This window comes from Halichoerus grypus, chromosome 6 (assembly GCF_964656455.1).
Source record: "Halichoerus grypus chromosome 6, mHalGry1.hap1.1, whole genome shotgun sequence".
NCBI lineage: Eukaryota > Metazoa > Chordata > Mammalia > Carnivora > Phocidae > Halichoerus > Halichoerus grypus.
Window position 1 is genome coordinate 57,639,237 of NC_135717.1, and position 22,594 is coordinate 57,661,830.

A 22,594-nucleotide genomic window follows, 5' to 3' on the forward strand; every position below is an offset into this window, starting at 1 on the left:
AACCAGATAGCAATTTTATGCAGAGAAGGTAACTCTATCTTTGAGATAATGGAAGTGGTCAGATTCAGGATATATTTAGAAGGATAAGTGATAGGACTTCTACTGGACTGAACATGTAGTGTGACGTTGAGAAGACAAGGATGACTGAGGCTTCTGGTCTGAGCAACTGGGAGGATGAGATGGCCATTTAGTGAGATACAAAGGGTTCTGGCAGAAGCAGCTCTTTGATCCATTTTGAGTTAATTTTTGAATATAGTATAAAGAAGGTGTCCAACTTTATTCTTTTGCATGTTGATATCCAGTTTTCCCAGCAATGCTTGTTGAAGTGACTGCCCTTTCCTCATTGAATGGTCCTGGAACCCTTGTCAAAATCACGTGACCACCCTATGGGAGGGTTTGTTTCTGGGCTCTCTCTTCTGTTGCTTTGGAATATATGTCTGTCTTGATGACAGCACCAAAGCTTTGATTGCTGTAGCTTTGTAGAAAGTCTTAAAATCAGCAAGTGTGAGACCTCTAAATTTGTTCATTTTTTTCCAAAATTGCTTTGACTGTTCAGGGCCCCTTGAGATGCTCTATGAACTTTAGGATGGATTTTTCTATTTCTGCAAAAAAAAAAAAAAAGGTCTTCAGGATTTTGATAGGGATTGCATTGAATGTGTAGATCCCTTTGGGTACTATTGATATCTTAACAATATTAAGTTTTCCAATCCATGAACATGAATGTCTTTCCATTTATTGGTGTCTTCTTTGACCTCTTACAGCAACATCTTATAGTTTTCAGTCTTTGCCTCCTTGATGAAGTTTCTTACTAAGTATTTGATTCTTTTGTGATGCCATATTATTTTTTATTTTTAAATTTCTTCCCCAAATTTATTGAGATACAATTGACATGCACTATTGTGTAAATTTAAGGTGTACTAAGTGATGATTTGATAGATGTATATATTGTGAAATGATTACAAGAATAAGGCTAGTTAAAACACAATTTGATGCTATTTTAAGTAGAATGGTATTCTTAATTTCCTTTTTGGATTGCTCATTGTTAGTGTATGGAAATGCAACTGATTTTTGTTGAAACCTTCCCCCCCCATATAATATCTCTAAAAATCCTGTAAAACTATGGTCCTATAGAGCACAGTTTAGGAAATATTGCCCAAAGGAACATACTAATTTTTGTTGTTGCTGTTGTTGCAAAGTCTTTCTTTAAACACATTTGCTTTTCCATATCATTTGGGGAACTTTGTTTATGTCACTTTTCACATTTATGATAAATCATATTCTTATTTATTTTGAAGGAAAAGACTCTAGAGAATTTGAATAATGTCTGTAGTCAAATAAAAGTTAATTTATGCATCTACCAGAATTCCCTATTTACCTTCATTTCATTAATTCAAAGGACAAAAGTTCAAATCTAAGTTCTACTGTATGTGAACTATATGACTTTGAACATCTTGCTTCATGATTCTGAGGCTAAACTTTCTAGTCTGTAAAACAGGGTAACAAGGCTGGAATTATTTTTTGCTATAACCAAAGGACACATATATGTCTATTTCACTTAGGGAGTGTTTTAAATTGTAGATGAAGAATGTGTATTGCATTTAGACTCTGCTATTTGTTCTTTTTTGACACTGATGTATAGTTGACATACTATGTTATATTAGTTTCAGGTGTCCTACATAGTGCCTGGACAGATCTATACATTAGGCAATACTCGCCACAGTAAGTGTAGTTATCACATTTCACCCTACAATGTTACTTCAGTATTATTGACTATATTCCCCATGCTGTACTTTTCATACTTGTAACTATTTAATAACTGGAAGTTTGTACTCTTTAATCCCCTTCACCTATTTTGCCCATCCCTCCCTGCCCTCTCCCCTCTGGCAACCACGAGTTTATTCTCTATTTATAAGATTGTTTCTGGTTTTGTGTGTGCGTGTTTGCTCATTTTTTTAAAAAGATTCTTTCTTTTTAAAAGATTTATTTATTTATTTGAAAAAGAGAGAGAAAGTAAGGGGAAGAGCAGGCGGAGAGAGTCTTCAAGCAGACTCCCTGTTGAGCGTGGAGCCTGACCTTGGGCTTGATTTCACGCCCACGAGATCATGACCTGAGCCAAAAGCAAGAGTCAGACGTTCAACTGACTGAGCCACCCAGGCACCCCTCATTTGTTTTGTTTTTTTAAATTTCACATATAAGTAAAATCATATCATATTTGCCTTTCTCTGACTTATTTCACTTAGTATAATATTCCCCTAGTTCTGTCCACATTGTCACGAATGGCAAGAATTTATTTTTCTTTATGGCTCAGTAATATTCCATTATATAAATAGATCTATCTCACATCTTCCTAATCCATTCATTTATTGATGGATACTTAGGTTGCTTCTATATCTTGACTATTGTAAATAATACTGCAATAAATGTAAGGGTGCATATATCTTTTCAAATTGGTGTTTTTGTTTTCTTTGGGTAAATACCCAGTAGCGGATTACTGGATTGTATGGTATTTCTGTTTTTAATTTTTTGAGGAAACTCCATACTGTTTTCCACAGTGGCTGCACCAATTTACGTTCCTACCAACAGTGCTTGAGGTTTCCCTTTTTACCACATCCTCACCAACATTTGTTATTTCTTGTCTTTTTGATTCTAGCCGTTCTGACAAGTGTGAGGTGATATATCATTGTGGTCTTGATTTTCATTTCCCTGATGATGAGTGATGTTTTGCATCTTTTCATGTGTCTTTTGGCCATCTGGATGTCTTCTTTGGAAAAATGTCTATTCAGGTTCTCTGCTCCCTTTTTACTCAGATTTTTTTTTTTTTTGATGTTAAGTTGTATGAGTTCTTTGTATATTTTGGATATTAACCCCTTATCAGATATATCATTTACAAATATTTTCTTCCATTCAGTAGGTTGCCTTTTTGTTTTGTTGTTGGTTTCCTTTGCTGTGCAAAAGCTTTTTGGTTCGATATGGTCCCAATAGTTTATTTTTACTTTTGTTTCCTGTATCTGAGCACACATACCTAGAAAAATGTTACTGTGGCTGATGTTAGAGACATTACTTCCTGTGCTCTCTTCTAGGATTTTTATGGTTTTAGGTCTCACATTTAGGTATTTAATCCCTTTTGAGTTTATTTTTGTGTATGGTGTAAGAAAGTGGTCTAGTTTCATTCTTTTGCATTGCTATTCATTCTTTATGTCCTAAGTTATAATACTAGACTTAAGAAAATTTATTTCTTCATTCATGGAAACATGAGATATATGCAAATTATAAGGTCTAATAATATCATTAATTAATTTCTATTATTTAGGCTTGACAGTATTGCTAGACTTGTTAATTTCTCTGATATGGTCTGACAGCTGACATTTGAAAGCACAAAATGGATGATACTTTCTGAGGTTGGGGGGTTGGATGAGACATTCCTAAGCATGATTGCTAAGAAACATTGTTTGAGCAAACTAGTAAGTAAGAAAGAATCAGAACCTTGCTTTTTGGTAGCAATCTTCTCTTCTCTTCCTTATAAAACTCAATCATTTTTTATAGCCCTATGCATTGTGTGAGAATAAACTCATTTATAAGGATAAAACACCATCGCTACACCTGAAATCATTGACTACAGAGGCTTGAGTTGAGATTTTTTTCCCTCTTTCTCTTACTCAGACTTGTGCAACAGATTTGCCCTGAAATACTGTAATTATTCTTTTCTTTAATCTCAGTTCTCTCAGGAAAGTTTAAGCTAACTTCTTATCACTAGCCTTAGAGGTGTCATTTCTATTATCTTCATGGTGAGAACGTGCTTTCTGCTGTACAGAATACAGTTGTAGTCATTTCCCTAAAGGGCTTATTTCCTAAGCAGGAAAGTCCATTCCAGTGCAGAATGCCCTAATGAGAAATATCAGCAGTGTGTTACTCATTCCTTGACTCTGGTTGGAGGCAGGAAGAAAAGGAAAGATTTTAGTTCCCTGAGAAGTATTATTATTAGAGGTGGTATCAGCACTTGTATCTTTCCAGGTGCCTTCCCTGTGTTTCTGATGTGCACCCTGGTGTCTGGAGGCAGCTCTGGCTTCTGTCCAGGCTCAATGAGAGGGTGGAATTCCATAATTCCACACCATTGGTTCATCGCACTCATCAAAGCCCTCAGTGCCAATAGGGTTCAGTAACTGTCAGTTGTCTCTCTGTCAAAATCACAATTGCTCAGGAATGCGCTCATCCTTTCTTTCTTTTATTTGTGTATTTGCTTATTTGCTCATCAACATGAGTAAGGCAATTCTGGAGACATAGAGATGAAGGAAAATATATAATTTCTGGCCTCAAGGAACCCTCAGTCTGTTGAGGTGATGAATATATAATTCTATTATAATATGATTAGGACTGGGGCACAGAGGAGGAACATCTTATCCAGGAGGTAGAGGGAGAGAGAAGGTTACACTTGACATTAAAAGGTAAGTGCAATTTTCCTAATTCAAGGAGTGGAATTTAGAATCCTAGGCATTGTAGATAGCTTACACAAAAACACAGGGCAAAGGCACAAGGAGATTTGGTGGTGGTGTTTGAGGATAGACATCACTCAGGTGGTTCCCCTTGAATGTCTGCTGTGAGTGGCCAGGCTGCTGCCCAGTCCTCGTTGGGGAAAGAGTGGGTGCCTCCTCTAGCAGCTGAGCATCCCGTTGGGAATTGAACCTGATGTTCTAGCAGGGTGGCAGTGTCCAGGTCCACTTCCAGAAAGGGGCTGTAATCCTACTCTTGATCACCTTGCATGAATCTCCTGGAGTGATCAGATTTATTATTATGACTCTCTTGGCTTCTACATCACTTGGTGGTCTACACACCTTGTAGACTGTCAACATCTCACTGAGATGAGATCTTCACACATGGTGTGGATTACTTACCCTTCCCCTGAGACTCATAGCTCTACTTGTACTCCCTGCAGGCCTCCTTCTGCCTCCTCTTAGATGAGTGTCCTCCTAAGTCCCACATAATGGCCAGCTGGCAGACATAGTCCCATACCTCAAATTGTATCTGGGTCTTCCCTGGATGGAAAGAGATTGTTCTGGAAATAAGTTATCATTTAAGACTTTATTTATTTTTAAAGATTTTATTTATTTACTTGACAGAGAGAGAGACAGCTAGAGAGGGAACACAAGCAGAGAGAGTGGGAGAGGGAGAAGTAGGCCTCCCGCTGAGCAGAGAGCATGATGCAGGGCTTGATCCCAGGACCCTGGGATCATGACCCAAGCCGAAGGCAGATGCTTAATGACTGAGCCACCCAGGCCCCCCTATTTATTTATTTTTAAAAGATTTTATTTATTTATTAGAGAGAGAGAGAGTGAGAGATCATGAGCAGGGTGAGGAGCAGAGGGAGAAGCAGGCTCCCCGAGGAGCAGGGAGCCTGACATGGGGCTCGATCCCAGAACTCCGGGATCATGACCTGAGCCGAAGGCAGACGCTTAACGGACTGAGCCACCCAGGCGCCCTTCATGTAAGGCTTCAAAGGGAGTTGAGGACATAAAGGGATTACAAATGGCCAGTAGGAAAATAAAACAGAAAACAGTAGTGAAGAAGAGAAACCAAATGCTAAAAGTAATAAAGTGGGGCAATGTTGATATATATTACTGAAATATATATAATTGAAATGATGGCTCCAAAGCCTTCTAGGAAGGGATATGGATACATTGGTTATCTGGACAGATAGATGGCAACTGTGGCTTAACAAATGTATTTTACAGTAACGTGTTTTTTTTTTTTTTTAAATCCCCATCTATTCATCCTTTTTATAAACTCCACCATTAGATCTCTCAATTACAAAAAAATAATCTTGGTGGTAGTGGCCATTTACCTTTTTGGTGCAGTCTGAACATATTCTAGGAAACCAGGGCTCTCCCCAGTGTCCTGCCAGGCCTGGGGATAGGGCACACACGGAACCTGGAGGTGCCAGCGTCCCAATTCCAACACTGCTAATCCATTTGACCGAACATGACCCACTTAATGGGAAGAAAAAAACATCAGACACTCTAGTCATTTGACAGCAATAAGTTAGAATAGTCATGGCCTCATACCTTTGGCAGGGATTGGTAAACCTCAACCAGGTGAAATCCAGACCATTAGGAATTCCCTATGGGACACCAAGATAGCTGTTAGGGCTCAAAGTTGCTGAATTTGCTCTAATAGGTTCCTGTTGCCCCAGATACAAATGTTGGGTAATCAACTCGAGAATTTTGTGCACTTTTTTTATGAGCTTTTCCCAGAGAGCTCCCCGAACCTCTTTTTTGTTAGTTACAAGATGCTAATATGCTAATGTCGTCCTAGACAGAGGTCATAAATATTCAAATCAATTCCAGGTAGTGCTTGTTATGTGCTTGGCTGTAGCTCTAATAAAAGGTGAGTAAAACACAGTTCTGATCCTCAGAGAAGGAGGCTAATTGTTTGGGAGGAATGCTAAAATTTAGGTATGCTGTTGCCTTATGTTTACACAGGAATTATACCTTGAAATACTGAAATGTGGGGTAATTCATGACAAAGGACTCAAACGAGCGTCCCCGAAAAGGAATTTTAGTATTTATGTGTATATAGCAGGTCATGTCACTGTGAGTTCATGGTAAGACAGGAAGTTTTTATGAACAGATTGGGACTTCAATGGCTTTGAAGAGTGAACAGGAGCTTGGTAGACGGACTGGTGCTTGGGAGGACATTCTAAAAGGAGAAACAGCCCAGAGTCTCGGAAGGCTGCAGGAAGACAGCGAGGCTGTCTCCTTGAATGACAGACAGGGAAAGATAATGTTGGCACATCATGTTATGGGCAAATTGTGGGAGGCCATGAAGATGAGATATTTGCTTTTTATTCTGGAGAAAATTGGAAATCAAAATTATTTGAGCATGGCACTTCTGAGTAGGTACATTTATTTGCTAATTTCTTGAAAATAAGGAGGTCAAGAGGTACTAACTTCCAGTTATAAAATAAGTAAGTCATGGGTACCTGGGTGGCTTGGTCAGTTAAGCGTCGGACTCTTGATCTCACCTCAGGTCTTGATCTCAGGGTCATGAGTTCAAGCCCCGTGTTGGGCTCCATGCTGCTCATGGAGCCCACTTAAAAAAAATAAAAAATAAAAACAAAAAAATAAAATAAGTAAGTCATGGGGATGTAATGTATAACAGGGGGCTGTAGTCAATAATACTGTATTGCAAATTTGAAAGTTGCTAAGAAAGTAAATCTTAAATGTTCCCATCACAAGAAAAAAAAAAATGTTGTAATGTTGTATGATGACAGATGGTAAATAGACTTAAATGTGGTGATCATTTTTCAATGTATACAAACACTGAATCATTATGTTGTACATATGATTCTAGAATAATGCTGTATCTCAACTATACCTCAATTTTAAAAAAGTATATTAGATGTGGAGAATAGAGAAGGCAAGGAGAGAGGTTGATGGGATGGTGAAGCAATCTAGGGGAACATAAATATTCTTTATTAATTAAAGTTGTGGCAGCAAGAACAGAGATGATCAGAAAAAAAATAATACCTAACACAGATCATTATGTTGTGGCAGACACGTCTTTTATTGTTTTACTCATTTACTCCTTGCAGAAACTCTCTATGTGGTATGTACTATTATAATCATCCCCATTTTTTTTTTTAAGATTTTATTTATTTATTTGACAGAGAGACAGCTAGAGAGGGAACACAAGCAGAGAGAGTGGGAGAGGGAGAAGCAGGCTTCCCGCAGAGCAGGGAGCCCGATGCGAGGCTCGATCCCAGGACCCTGGGAGATCATGACCTGAGCCGAAGGCAGATGCTTAACAACTGAGCCACCCAGGCGCCCCTATCATCCCCATTTTTACAGATGAGGAAACAGAGCAAGAGGTCATGTAACCTCCACATGGCACATAACTCTTAAGTGATAACAGCCTGGATCCCACCAGGCAACATGACTACACAGTCTGTGCTCTGAGCTGCTAAATCCCATTGCCTCTGGGATGGGTAAAGGGGTATTTATGAAGAAACTTACATAGCATTTGGAAATTCTATATTGTATGTGAAGACAAGCAGCAGCATCTCTGTCCCTTGGATACTTTTAATAACTGTTTATTCACCATGGTGTGTCCTTTGAGTGAAGGATAGATAATGCACATTTAAAATGGAATGATGGGAGATAAATTTTTAAATGTCTTTCTTTGATTTGCCTTTCAAAGGGTAGAGATATCTTAAATCTGCTTATTCAAATGCCTCTAAAATGATAGGCATTTATATTTTTTAGGTATAAATGTGTTTTTTGAGGTGTTTTTCAGAAATGCAATTGAAAATGCAAGTAGTTGATTCATACTGTATGCAGAACCCAAACGAAGACTTCTATACATGTTAGATTAGTTGATTTTGGGTTATGTAGCAAAACCCACACATTTTCCTTTATATGGTGGGCAATTTGCCAAAAAGCTTTTGGGTAACTTACTAATTCACCAATAAATAGCCTGCCTTCAGCTTTACTGTAATACGAGTACTCAGTCCTTATGTTTGAAGATAGAAAAGACCCATGGAGAAAAGTATTTTTTATCACTTTTCTGCTTCTTACTTTTTATTTAAGTGGTGCATTGTACTTCTAAAGAGAGGACAATCTCACACTTGGCATTTGTTATTAAATATGTGGTTTGCACCTTCTTTGGGGGTAAATTTTTAAGCTGTTTCATAAAAATGCTAACAATTTTATACTAATAACTAATCAAAACTAATGGAAGTGTAGAACATTTTAATTAATGTCATATTTGATTGGACTTGTTCTGAGCTTAATGATGGAAGAGATAAGATATTAAAGACATCAAAATGAACATTTCACCCATCTTGTCCAAACTATTTCTTTTAACTTGGTTCTTAGTTTGAAACATATTTGATTTCAACAAGGAAGATACAACAAGGATGTATTTATTTCTTTCCAAAAGAATGGATTGACTTTAATTTTTAAAGAAAAACTAAAAATGGGACACCTGGGTGGCTCAGTCGGTTAAGAGTCTGCCTTCGGCTCAGGTCATGGTCCCAGGGTCCTGGGATGGAGTCTTGCATTGGGCTCCCTGTCAGCGGGGAGCCTGCTTCTCCCTCTCCTCCCCACTTATGCTCTCTGTCGCTATCTCTGTCTCTCTCTCAAATAAATAAATAAAATCTAAAAAAAAAGAAAAACCAAAAATGATCTTATTAATACGTAATGGAATGTAATAGCTCTCATTTTTAAGAAAATTGAATTTTTCATTTGTTGTTTTGAGATATTTGGGACATCTTGGATATTCCAGTGCAAAGGTTCAAGTTCTTTCTTATATTTGTGGTTATTTGCAAGGGAGGACAATGATAAAAAAGACTTTTGGCAAAAGAGGCTAGTCTTTCAGAAAAAAAGCCTTTTCTTTCCAGGACTTTTCAAAATTTGCTTTGGGGGCACCTGGGTTGGCACAGTTGGTTGAGCATCTGACTCTTGGTTTTGGCTCAGGTTGTGATCTCAGGGTTGTGAGATCCAGCCCTGCAAAGGGCTCCAGGCTGGGCACAGAGTCTGTTTGAGATTCTCTCTCCTTTACTCTCTGCCCTCCCCCCACCTCCCCACCCTCCCCCTCCCCTCTACTCTCTCTCTAAAATAAAAATTTTTTTTTTTTTTTTTTTGCTTTGGAAGTTCTGTTGGCCATTTAAGTTTTGCTTGTCTTACCTTATACAATCAAATTATTTCATTTCCCTGCAAAGTTATGTGTTTTAATAAACTATTTGTAAAAAGATTTATTTATTTATCTATTTATCTTTAGATTTTATTTATTTATTTGACAGAGAGAGACACAGTGGGAGAGGTAATGCAAGCAGGGGGAGTGGGAGAGGGAGAAGCAGGCTTCCCGTGGAGCAGGGAGCCCAATGCGGGGCTTGATCCCAGGACCCTGGGATCATGACCTGAGCTGAAGGCAGACGCTTAACCACTGAGCCACCCAGGCGCCCCTCTCCATTGTTTTTAAAATTAGAGTTTCAGTTTTTTCCTTGAATTTCCTTCAAGAATCAGTACAACAGTATAAAGGTGCCAATAGGAACCACGAGAAAACCTCAGAAATCCATGATTTCAAGTTCTTTCTTATATTTGTGGTTATTTGCAAGGGAGGGCAATGATATAAAAGACTTTTGGCAAAATTTTGTGAGATTAACAAAGGGTCAAGATTTAGACAAGAACTAACTCTTAAAGATGCAGTTTAGCATTTCTCCTGGTACCCTCTTGGATCATCAAAGCAGCTATGGCAGATCATATATTCAAAAATGCCAGAATAATATTTCCCATCTACATGCTCTTCCTACAACGTGAATTTGACATTCCTTCCATTGAGTGGTTGGGTCTATAATCTACATCACTTTGAGCCTGGAAGACTGGAGACTGCATAAGTGCAAGTGAAGCTATGTGAGTTTTGAAGTTAGATCATAAAAGATGCTGTAGTTCCTTCCTGATTCTCTTTTGATGCTTCCTCTTGGAACTCAGCTACTCTGTTGCAAGGAAGTCAAAACTAGCCCACTTGGAGAGATAGGTTTTCCAGTCAACAGTCCAATGGAGCTCCTAGTCAACAACCAGCATTAGTTGCCAAATATGTAGGTGGAGATGTCTTTAGAAAATTCTAGCTCTGAGCCACTGAGTCAGCCCTCCAATCTTTGAGTCTTCCCAGATGAGGCTGTAACCATCTTGGAGCGGAAACAACAAAGTCTACTCTGCCATATTTGAATTCCTGACCTACAGAATTTGTGAGCATAATAAAATCATTGGTTTATGTCTCTAAGTTTTGGTTTGCTATGTAGCAATAGTAACTGGAACAGCAACCATGTAAGGAAAAGTAGGTTAGTTAGATGTTTTTAATCACCATTTAAAGAGAGAGAGAGAGATAAAGTGACATTTTCAGGATTTCCGTATAAGTTAGTGTCAGTTCAATAGTGAACCATTTTCACCACTGGATATGCTTTTAAAGATATAACAAGTGATAAAAATATAATGGGAATATTTTATACTCAGTGATTCATTCAGAAATATTTATTGAGTAGTACTAGCAGATTCCAGGCAATAGATGAGGTTTCTGGGGTAAAATAGTGAGCAAAAAGAAGGTATGGGCTCCACCTACCTGGAAATTATAGGCCAGCACAGGAGACAGACATTCATCAAATAATCACACACATACATAAAAGTTGGCAACTGGGTACATCAAATAAAGGAAATTATAACAGTACTCTAAGAGAAATACCAAATTGATTGTGGTCAGGAAAATGTGACTGGCATTTGACTTGAGATGAGTAATTGTATTTAGCTGTACTTAGGTTTTCTTTTCACATGTTATTTAGTTTTTTATTTGTTCGTTCGCTTTTCACTATCAAATTATATACTGCTTTAGACCAGAAAATGTGCTTTCTATTTCACTTGAATAACTCATAGTTATGCTCAGGCTTCTGCAAATGACACAACGGACTTAAGAGTAATTCAGCTTAGGGTTCCACTTCTATAGTTGTTTTATGATGCTGCTTTTCTGTCACTCACCTCCAGGTTTTAGCTGAGGTCTCTGCATCACCTGGACCAAGCTGTTCTGATAAGTGTGAACCCTCATGTGTTGGGACACTGATCTACAGTGGAGGATTCAATTGACTGATGCATTTATTTGGCAATATAATGGGTTATGTTCACTAATAACATTAGTCCTTCCTGTGCTATGAAGTATACAAGGACACTTAGTGGTTATGAATTGGCAAGATAAACTAGTAACAGTTTATAAAGATTTACAGAACTGAATTTATTCTTACTAATAATCCAAAAATGGAAAGAAAGTGATGAAGGGGTGGGATTCAAAATCCTAAAATTCTCTAAAACTCATTTTACAACTTACAGCCCTATTAAGATTCTCAATATTCTATGATGGAATTTCTGTGAAAGAGTTTTAACTATAAAGGAGAATACCAGTAGGCCCAGACTTGGAGCGTCCAATGGAATGCAGGAGAATATGCAAGGGGATGATGGGGGACAGAGGGAAGATGGAAGGAAACCTGAAGCAGAACACCATAATTCAGTCAAGCACTTGTACTCCATCAGGGCTATAAAGAGCAGATGTTTTGAGATGAACATCACTCCAGTATTGCTCTCTGATTTATGGCCTCCTTTCTTTTGGAAGATCTATCTATTGTACTATGCCTCTCCTAAACTTGCTGAAATACAGTCCATTTATCTTCTTGTCAGAGACTTTAGCTCTCTAAGGATTGAGCAGAGGTTGAGGTGGACAGAATAATAGCAGGGGATTTGATATATTGGAGTTAGAGACCAAGAGATGCCATGAAAGAGAGAATCTTCTGGCTTAGGTTCTGATTTGTACTAGGGGCAAGTGGATGGCACAGTAGACTTTCTAGTAGTTTGAGTTAAATTAGAGTTGTTTCTTTCATTTGAAGTTAACTCATTCACTCTGATCAGTTCAATGACAAAAGAAATACAGTCATATCTGAGGCTTGGAAAAGGATATCTCAGATAGGAGATAAGATTATGGGCCCTTAGCCCATGGTGATGTGATTTGGGAGGTCACAGAGCCAAAAGTCTTATAAGAACAGGGTTTCTCTTTAAATAAAGATAGGGAAAAGGCTATTCTATATTCAAGGTCACTAGTAAGCCAACAAAATTGGTTTTAAATCTGTTTAATCAGTCAATGACAGTTCTATAGCTATTGTAGTAATCAACAGACCTGGTTTAAATTTCTTTAGTTGACTAATGACTAACCATTTGAGTTAAACACAAATCTAAAATCTAGCCACGAATGACAGCTTCGCACTTGGAAAGTCAGATAGTTGATGGTGAACTCATTCCAGTGAATATGCATCAAGATTGATGTTAACTCAGTCTCATCTCTGTAACAAATAAAAAACATGCTTACATCAACTCATTCCTGCTGACATAACCAATACAACTCTGAAATGAATGCTTTCCGAAAACCCTGTATAAAATCAGCAACTTCCTTTGCCCAAAAGACTACTTGGTCAACACAGCTCTCTTTTACGTAGGTAAACAATAAATTCAGTTTTTAGTTTCAGATACCAAGTAGTGGTCTCTTCCTGTGATAGTTTCAGAAGACATTGAGTGTACCATGGAAATCCAGAAAGGAGATGTGTTGGGCCCTTTGTGTGCCATATTGGACCAGGGACCAGACCTCTGATAGATGGTTGTTGAGAGGACCTAGACTCTTCTGGACTATTTTCAAGGATGTTTGTAGAGTGAACATCCATGGAAGAGAGAGATAGTATCTTCTAGAGTCAAAGGCAGGATTGTTTAGTGTACTGAGTAAAGAGGCAGATCTTTAGAAGACAGCAGATCAGGGAAGAGAAAATCAGGTCCTGAATTAATGGAGTAACAAGGGAGATAAAGAGGATGCTAACTGTGCTATACATCTTCCATTTGTCCATCTGTAAGTAGTATCCAGAAGTTGAACAGCTTGGACTACATCAATGTGTATTTTTACTATCTGGGTTCCAGTTATGTTCAGACAGTGATGTGTACTGGCTGGACATCAGTGGAGTGACAGAGCATGAGATCAGGATATTTATACCCCGTCCTCCACCTCCACCAGCTTCTTCCATTGGAAATCACTGTGGTCTTGCTGTGGCCTGAGGCCATAGCTCCTGTTAGGCCTAGCCTTTTCCAGGTGGCTTCCTATTTCCATTATCATTTCTTCCTTTTGTTGGCCCTTCAGTCCTGGGGGTAGTAATGGGTTCTCTCCATATTATTGTATTGACGCCTCTATTAACCTCTCCTCAAATTGCCCAATTTGAGTGTGCCATCTACTTCTTGCCAGGACCTATTCAATACACTACTGATGTGATGAGGCAAAGGCAGAAAAGTTAGGACTTGGTAACTGACTGAATGTCAGGGGCAGAGGAAGGGAGGAGGCAGAGTGGGTGCTGTTTAACTAGGGGAATGGAAGCTGTTCACAGAGACCAGAAGACCAGGGGAAGGTTTAGAAGGAACACTGGCAAATAAATTTTAAGGATATTGTATTTGAAGAGAAGGTAGTTAAAATACAAGATTGGTGCCCAGGACAGAAAGCAGGACTAGGGGTACATAGGAGACTATGGGAGCTATGGGAGTGACTAAAAACAATCAAGCGGGACTCTATAGATCTACTAAGCTAAGCCTTATATAGTTTAGACTGGAAGCGGAGTCGTCATCCAAAGACTTGCAGTTCACCAAGTCTAAATCAAAGTACTTAAAGTATCTACTTGAATTGCCCAAACGCTATGAAGGAGATAAAACGTAAACAGTAAAGTCTTGAAATCTTTTTTTCTTCGATTCTTTCCCACCCACAGGAGTTTTTCCCTCTTTGCAGGACCTTCCTTCTGCAAACTATATGCCCGTCATAAAACTTTCTTACTTGACATCCTTCTATTTATTATTCTCCCGATTCCTTATCACCATGATGAGAGGAGGTCAGACTTCAGATATATTCTGGAGGTAGAGCCAGTAGAATGTGCTAACAAATATGATCAGGGTGTGAGAGGAGGAGACAACTCCCAGGCATGTGAGTGTGAACGTGCGTACGAGGGTGTGTTAATGTGCGCACGAACGTGCACGTGCGTGCCTGTTGGGTGGGATTGACATCTGCAACTGATCCTTTATCTATGGAGAGGATGAAACTTGAAATAACCCTGGAAGAGCCTGACTGGAAATCAGTATTCTTATCAATCTGTATTCCATCATTACTTCTTTAAGGCCTTGAAAAATCCTCACTAAATCGCATTTTCATATTTCTGTTCAGTTTCAGCATTGCGTGTGTACAGTTAAATTTTCAAAGCTCTTACTATATTCCTATGTATTTTTGTTTGTTTTTGTTTTTAGATGAGTGATTAGTTGACATTCACCTGAACTGCCTAACGGAGGAAGTCTCTAGATGCTGCTAAGGAAGAGTGATGATTTAGAGCCCATTCTAGCCAGACTGCAGTAGGATGCTGGTAGAAGTCAGAATATAAATGATAAAAATGTGGACCTGAGATAGACTACAGGCATAAAAGGATAGAAGCACCTAAATTTAGTGAATGCAAAAACTTAGATTCAAGACATGACAGCTGTCATTTGTTGTCCTTAAAACAACACAAAATTTATAGTTTTCAATTAAATTCACTCTTGAGAACAGAAGTAAAAGAGTACCTCAAATTTACCTAGTGAAACAGCATCAACTTTGCCTTTGTTCACAGAGGTGTTAATTTTTGAAATTTAGCTGCATTTTTTGTTAAACTAAATAATTTATCACATATTACCACCAGATATACAAATATCTCATGCTTATTTCTCATCTTCTTTATCCCCACTACTTTAATTTAGGTTCTCCTTGACCCCCAACACTATGGAATAAAGTTAAAGAAAATCATTACAGAGAATACTGAGCATACAAAGCCCTTTACAATCTGGCATTTGCCTGCTCTTCTGCCCTAATCTCCTTCCATTCTTACAACCTCCTTCCCCAGTGTTGGCACCCACACCAAGATACGAATGGTCTTCTGAATTTACTAATCCAGTTAATGACCCTGCCTTTGCATTTGTTGTACTGCTTTGTCTTTGTTGGGACAGCCTTCCAGGATTTGCATATATCCTGATCAACTCCTTCTGCTATAAACCTCAGTTTGGAGAGGGCTTTGAAATAAATCTCTGTTTTCATCCCAGGAAAAAACTCAGTTGCTTCAAGGGCCTTCTTAGCATCTAAACATCTAACACTTACCACAAGGAATTGTAATTATTTTCTTACATGTCAACAGGCTCTTAATAGGAAGAGCTCCGATCTTATTTTTCTATGTGGTCCTAGTCCCAGAAGCAAAAAAGATTTACAAAAAAATGTTGAGTGAATATAAAAGATTCTTTCCTATTGGTGGTGTGGTAAATGGCCCATGGCAATAAGTAAATAATCACTGAATCATATATTGGGTAAAAAGCTTCTATTTTGGCTATCTCCCCTGAGATGTAAATGGATTTTAAAAAATGTAATCATAATGACTTAGAATTTTTAAAAATAAATTTTTTCATCAAGATTATAGAAATCACATCAGATTTCAACATTTTTGGGGGGCAGGATTTGTTAATCATGATTTTCCTATTTGATCGGTTCTCTTATATTCCATAAATCTAAACGAGGGATGTCTGGTCACAACATCTTTTCCTTAAGCTTTACTAAAAATATTCTTTCCTTCAGTAGAGTCTCTGGTGAAATAGTGTTTCTGGTGTAAGAACATCTCATCCTCTGTTAAGTGCAGGGGCTTGTTTGCTAAGCCTGTTTTCCTGAAATGTGTGCTAATGCCCTCTCTTCCTCAGAGCTGCCATTAGTGGGCTTTTAGGACCCCTCCAATCAAACCCTAACAAGGCCTTGCTCGGATGAAGGTAAAAAGAAAAAGAAAATGTATACACAGATAATGCACAAACACTCTCAAGTGTTTCAGGGAAATAATTAGTGTTTACTCTGAGTCTTTCCCTTTGAAGACATTTAAAAAAAAATCAGATTTGTAGATCATTAGGAAGGCTTATGGATAACACAGTTGCAGATAAAAACTCTAGAGAAAATGCATCATTTCTTTCTGAGTTTTTCTTAAATATAAAACCAAAATGTGTAATCTCAGGGTGAGATCTATATTTGTTTTTTTTCAGGGGGCTAAACTCATTTTCAGGCAGGATTAATTCACATCAAGAAAGCTGGGCAGTATTGCTAGAAAATGTCAGGAAAGAACTGTTTTTACAAGGGACATATTCCTGAGGGATCCAGTGCCATTCTGGCTTTAAAACAACATATCACATCCATCCTAAGACAGCAGAATACACATAATTTTCAAATGCACATGGAACATCCTCCAGAATAGACATATATTAGCCCACAATATAAACCTCAACACATTCAAGAAGATAGAAATCATACCATGCTTCTTTTGTAACCAAAACACTATGAAATTTGAAGTCAATCACAAGGAAAAATCTGGAAAGACCACAAATACATGGAGGTTAAATAACAAGCTACTAGACAATGAATGGGTCAACTAGGAAATCAAAGAAGAAATAAAAAGGTACGTGGAAACACAACAGTCCAAAACCTCTGGGATATAGCATAAGTAGTTCTAAGAGGGAAGTTTATAGCAATCCAGCCTACCTCAAGATGCAAGAAAAATCTCACATAAACAACCTCACCTTGCACCTAAAGGAGCTAGAAAAATAACAACAAACAAAACCTAAAACAATCAGAAGGAAGGAAATAATAAAGATTAGAGCAGAAATAATTGATATAGAAACAAAAAAAAAAACCAATAGAACAGATCAATGAAACCAGGATCTTGTTCTTAGAAAAAAAAAATCAATAAAATTGATAAACCTCTAGCCAGACTTATCAAGGAAAAAAGAGAAAGGACTCAAATAAATAAAATCACAAGTGAAAGAGAAGAAATAACAATCAACACCACAGAAATAATAATTATCAGAGAATATTATGAAAAACTATTTGCCAACAAATTGAACCAACCTAGAAGAAATGGATAAATTCCAGGTGCCTGGGTGGCTCAGTCAGTTATGTGTCTGCCTTTGGCTCAGGTCATGATCCCAGGGTACTGGGATCGAGTCCCGTGTGGGGCTCCCTGCTCCGCGGGGAGCCTGCCTCTCCTTCTCCTTTAACCCCCACCCTTTGTGTGCTCTCAATCTCTCTCTAATAAATAAATAAAATCTTTTAAAAATATGAGGTCTGGGTAAAAAGAATAGCTAGATCAACAAAAGTATCATCTCTGAAAGCAAAACACAATATAACAAAGAGCAAATGAAAGCCAAAACCAAGTCAAATCCTCTCCCCTCCTTAAAAAATATCAACATTTACTGAGGATGGGTCAGTGTCTTCTTAGTATGTGAAAAATAGCATATTAAGAGAATTAAGTTCCTGCTTTCATAATTCTAAATTAAACTTTTTTTTAAAAAAGATTTTATCTATTTATCTGAGAGAGAGCATGTGTGAGAGAGAGAGAGAGTGCACATGTGCACCAGCAGGGAGAGAGGCAGTAGCCAAGGGAATAGTACTTGGGGCTCATGAGGGGCTTGATCCCAGGACCCTGGGATCATGACCTGAGCCGAAGGCAGACGCTCAACTGCTCAACTGACTGAGCCACCAACGTGCCCCTTAAATTAACCTTTTCTTTAAACCAAACCAAACCCAACCAATAACAACTTTGGGTTGCATTAACAAGTCTGTAATAGAAGGCATTGTATAATGGTAGTTCCAGGGGGCCCAGAATTTTGAGGTACATGTACTAAAATTGGCCATGTCACCTTGGACATGACCTCTGGTCTTTAGCTTTTCCCATTTGCAAATTGAGAGAATTTAATTAGATGAGCTGGACAGTCTTCTGGCTCTGCTGTTGTTTAAGAAGGGTTTTGGGGCAAGAACAATTCTATTTGGAAGCACAGGTCTGCAATGCCAACTGATGCTATATTAGGACATTTCCTAGAGCTGAATGTCCCTGGAACTTTTAGATTAATTACTCAACATGGATGGTGCAATATTCAGTTGACTTCTGGTTCAAGCACTGGAACGAATCTGAAATTGCTCTCTAAGAAATCTTGGATGACCTGTGTGAGCTCCAAATCTTCCACTCGGGCCATCTTTCAACTCAGGAACTTTATTTCTCGAAGTATCTTTTTATCATTTCTCTTCCATTTGTATGTCGAACAGAGGTTTTAAAACTTTATTGTACAAAGAACCACCAGCAGTATTAGTTAAAATGCAGATTCCTGCATTCCATCACTAAGAAAGGGATTTTCCTGCTCTGGGGTCCATTTTTACATGTATTTTTTAGCAAGCTACCAAGGGGAATGGGCCATACTTGGACAATACTTGGACAAACTGATCTTAGAGACCACAGTTCCCCTTACTTTCAACCAGTGTACCTGCCAGACCCTCCCTGATTCTTTTTCTTGAATCAGAACAATTCCAGCAGTGACAATGGATTTTTGAAAGAGAGTTCTTGGAGGTGGTTCTCCGCAATCACCTGAGGATCATTTGTTCTATGTGTAGAGTCCTGGTCCCAGCTGACAGACCCTAGGGAGCAGTATAGGAATTTACACTTTATTTGCTGCTCCTGTGTGATTCTTACATATGATTCACTTAGGGAAACACAGGCTTCATGGGTTTGTTCATTTCTCAAGATTTCTGAGCATAAAAAAAAAAAAAAAGATTTTCTGAGCATAATGTGATAGTAGTCATTCTTCCAGTGGAGGAAGTTACCAGAAGTCTTCATACCTGCACAAAATCATTAGCACTATGCTCCTTGCTTTCACGGAGGCTTTGATATTAAAAATAGCCATATGTTGAATGACATTCTTTGTTCTTTACTGCTTTAGAGTTCACAGCCCATTACATTCTCAGTGGTTCTTATAAAAAGACTTTTGGGACAAATTTTTCCTAACACTCAGATTTAAGAAAAAGTTTCTTTCACCTGATGAACTTATGTGCTTTCTTCTCTTAGGTGGGAGAGGTATGTAACATATCTAACTTTCCTAGGCTGCTAGGAAGTTCAGGGCAAACCTTTGAGTTTAGCTGTTTTAGCTTTCATCAGTCAGAATTTTATGGATATTAACTGCCACCTTCATCCTTACAAATCGGCATTTTAATTTTTTAAATTTTAATTTTTTAAAAAAGGTTTTATTTATTTATTTGAGAGAAAGAGATTGAGTGCAAGTGAGCGGGGGAAGGGGATGGGAGGGTGGGGGGGAGGAGGAGAGGGAGAGGGACATGCGGACACCATACTGAGTTTGGAGCCCAAAGCAGGGCTGGATCCCACAATCCTGAGATCATGACCTGAGCTGAAACCAAGAGTCACACGCTTAATTGACTGAGCCACCCAGGTGCCCCTGGCATTTTTATTTTATTCAATATCCATGTAGTTGTAGTTTTGTTAGCCAGTCCAAATCATTTCTTGAAGTGGAAAGAATAGGTAGACTTAATGAGATTCATTAGTTGCCTTTAAAAGCTTTGCTTCTTAACTGCTATTCCACACACTCTGGTGAAATCCTTTCTTCCTTGTTTCTTACATCTGAGATGTGGTTTTAACACCCTGCAGTCTACGTTAAGCACTGTGATGACCAGCTGCCTTTCCTTATTTATTGGATTAAGCACTGGTTGCTTATCCTTCATTCCCTTCATGTCTTGGCTGATTTTCATTTTCCTTCTCTTTCAGTGTTTCCAAATCTTGCCTCATTATAAAACCACGTGTAAGTGCTTGTTAAAAATACACAGTCCCAGGATACCCTCCTCCTGTCTCAAGCTTCTGATTTGGTAAGTGGATGATACGATGAAGGTGCATGTTATTTAAGCATTCAGCTGTTTTATTGATGCTGGTCTTAAGGGAAGACCAAGCTATACCTTTTGTTCCAAGGTATCTATTAAAGTTGAGATTCTTTAGTGTTTACTGAAGAATATATATATAATATAGTACACCTTTCAGATGGGATTGAGGCATGACATTATCCACCACTATTTGGAATCCTGGCTTCATGAAGACAATATCTGTGCATGCCACATTGGTCTTTGTTTCTATCAAGACTTCCTAGGAATTAGGAGACATTCTGTTCCTGAAATGAGAAATAGATATAAAAATACTGTTACAGTCAAAATCAAGGTGAGTTGTAAGATTAATAGGAGGCAAAAACCACAGAGATTTATACTGAATCATTCTTTAATGTATTCAACAACTACTCATTGACATTTTATAGTGTGTTATGCTGGAGCTTCTCAACTTTGGGTGCTTGGTATAACCTATGGTGCTTTAAAATATACAGATGCGTCAGCCCAAACTCTTTGTCTGCCAAATGAGTATCTCTTGGGTTGAGTCTGAATGTGCATATTTTGAAAAAATCGATTTGGGCATCCCTGCAATGGGCATGCTCTTGCCCTGACAGAGTTTATCATCTAGTAACTGAGATCAGTATTTCTTGGTCCTGACTCTGAAATGCCTGGAAAACTTCTAGTGATATAAACTCCTGACCCCCACTGCAATTTTACTGAATCAGAAGCTTTTAGAGGTAGGACAAGAAATCTGTATTTAAAAAAAAATAGAAATTAAATCTGATAATTCAGCTGGGTTTGAGAACCACTCCTCTGAAATCAAGGGACTTTGGGAGAAAGTGTTTATGAGATAATTTAATAAAATGATTTTTTGAAGGGGTACGACACCTCAAGCTAACACCTGGGAAGCTGTAGAATTCTAGAGCAATATCTTTTCTAATTGTTGGTCTGAAGATGGCTGAAGCAAGGTTTTACAAATGTCGCATCTTCTCTATTACCTTTCCCTTCCCTTGTGATAATTCCAGTCTTCTCTTCCCCTGTTTTCCTTCTTAACTTCCTGCCTTTCTTTTTCTCATTCCTGCCTTGAATCTGTATTATAGAATTGAGTTTACTGAGCTGTATAATTTATCTCAATAAGCACTGTTTATATACTATTTTGATTAGGGGTAGGGCAGAGTTTCTCAAATCTGACCTTACATTTGAATTTTCTGGGGAGCTTAGAAAAAAATGCCTGAGACTCCCCCTCACAGTAATTAAATCTGAGGCTAGAATTCTGGTATTTGTATTCTTCTGAAAGCTTTCCAGTTGATTCTAATGGCATTCAGATTTGAGAATAGCTAGGTAATTTTGCTTGTCTTTAATGCATTCAAGTTTTTAAACTAGGACTGAGATCTTTTGCATTCTGCCTTTTTAGCTGTTGCTTTGCATATCTTTTTAATGCAAAAATTTATATTGTATAGGACAGACTTTAATGAGATGGCAAATTGCTTCATGGAGGCCCAAAAGGAAAAACAAGGTGATAAGACTTACTTTGTACCTTGTAACCAGAGCACTGACCACCAGGTTTTAACATCATCCGTGGGAAATATGGATATAATCTCCATAAAACCAAAATTTTGATTGGTCTCTTGTCATTCATTTTTTAAAAAAAATATAATTCCAAATATTTTGTAGGGAACTATGCATCTTCCTTAGAGACTGAAGTATTTAGGCCTTAGAACTTCTAAGATAGCCATCGTATCTCTAAAGTGAAGCCCTTTTATTCTTTCTTTCTTTTCCAAGTAAGGAAAAGCTTAGATTGTGAATATTTTTACAAAATCTTTTTAAAAATCCATAAACAGGAACACCTGGGTGGCTCAGTTGGTTAAGCATCTGCCTTTGGCTCGGGTCATGATCCCAGGTTCCTGGATCGAGCCCTGCATCGGGCTCCCTGCTCAGCGGGGAGCCTGCTTCTCCCTCTCCCTCTGCCCTCCACCTGCTGTGCTCTTTCTCTCTCTCTCTCTCTCAAATAAATAAATAAAATCTTAAAAAAAAGGAAATGGTTATTTGATCATAATTGGAGATTATTAAAGAATGGTTAAGTGCTAACCCGAGAGAGGCTGTTCAAAGGAGAATAGAAATTCAGTCAACAGCTGGAGGAGGTGGTACTTTGGGGAAGACAGAACTTAGGTAGATGGATGTGGAAAAGGGGGCCATTCTGGTTGTGGGATCCAGCAGAGCAAAGGGACCAGTGAGGGGTGTACCTTAATGTATGTGGAGAGGGGCAGGTATATGCAGACACATAGACAAA